Raw genomic sequence first — 1,661 nt, 5'->3', positions numbered from 1 at the left:
CCAAGAATGTGGTCAATCAAAACCAAGGAGATTTGGGTTGAAACTGTCTAATACACACTTCCCTGCTTTTTAAAAGACTTGAAAATGTCCATAAAGTCTATTTAAGAAAGAGAGCAAGCTCCGAGAAATACAAGCTGAACCCAAGCAATAGATGAGATCTGGAGAGTGAAGGTTGTGAGCAGAGGAAGAGCTGCACAGGCAGGGACGTGCCTGCCCTACCCTGCCCCCTCGGGTGCTGCCTCGCCCTCGTAAAAACGCTGCACACTCTCCAAAGAGCAGGCCAGGGCTTCGGATAGTGTTTGGTGAAGTTTTACTTGGGAGGCGCCCCTAGTCTCCCAGCCCCAGAGTTTATCCATGGTATCTTAGGTGGCCTGGGTTAAGATTTTCCATTTTTCTCTGTAGATTATGGCCCCATTTCATCCCAAGCTACTGCTTATCTCTTTTCATCTGCTTATCACCAAGCTAGCTGTTGCCATTGTCCTGATCCTCAGCCTTTCTGTAATTGCTGAATGCCATGAGGACAGTTTAACCATCCTTGGAAGTATGGCTCAGTGGAGACGCTTTCTAACCAGTTTGCAAGCTACATTTTGAGATCTGTTTATACAAAGACCCAACGGTTGGGAGATTCTCTCTTCCGCCCTATTTTTTGAACTCAGCATCTTTTTAGACTGTTTTTGCTGGAGAAACATCTGATACTTTGCTTTGCATTTCACAGGAACAAAGCAAGCATATTTTTCAGAGGGATTTAGCTCTTTCAAGAGATACCACATTATTCTCCTTCCTCACAACACAGACAAGAGATTTCCTGAATGAAGTACAGAAACTCTAGTGTATTTTGCTTAAGAACAATAGTCACCGTTCTGTTAGAAGTTCCCAGGCTGTTAAAAGGATCTTGCATGGTTACATTGGGGGAACTCAGACCTGCATAGAGAATTTTTCCCAGAGTCTTTCATAATAGCAACTCAAACCATCCTTCAAAGAGCAGAACTCCACTCCTGGCTACATAGTCCTTCTACCTTTGGCCCCCTTCACCCTGTGGTAAGCATCAGCTAGTGACAACATCCAGTCTTTAAAACAAAATATGCCATGGACAATGACAGTGGTGGCGCAGGGGTTCTGCCTGCTGGCCACAATTAAGTGCTGTATGGGAATTATCCCCTGATCCAAGGGTGTTCATCAACAATCTTCCCCAGGAGTTCCAAACATTGTACTGAGCCTGGCAGGTGTGGCCCAGTGGTTGAGCATTGACCTAAGAACCAGAAGGTCAGGGTTCGATTCTTGGTCAGGGCAGGTGCCCGGGTTAAGGGCTCGATCCCCAGTAGGGGGCATGCAGGAGGCAACCGGTCAACAGTTCTCTCTCATCATTGGTATTTCTGTCTCTCTCTCCCTCTCCCTTCCTCCTTCTGAAGTCAATAAAAATATAGCCCATGTACCCTGATTGGGAATCGAATCCTGACCTCCTGGTTCAGAGGTCCACACTCAACCACGGAGCCATGCCAGTGGGGTGAGCACCCTTGATTGGAAAGGGTGACCGGAAGCTAAGTCCAGGTTACACTTCCCATTCCTCTTCCCCCACCAAATGGAATTGACTTACCAGGCAATGGTGGGCCTGTTGTGCCCCACCCTGCAACAGAATCAGGGAAGGCTCTGGTAAATTTGCT

This window comes from Plecotus auritus, assembly GCF_963455305.1.
Source record: "Plecotus auritus genome assembly, chromosome: 5".
NCBI lineage: Eukaryota > Metazoa > Chordata > Mammalia > Chiroptera > Vespertilionidae > Plecotus > Plecotus auritus.
This window is presented reverse-complemented; position numbering follows the sequence as displayed.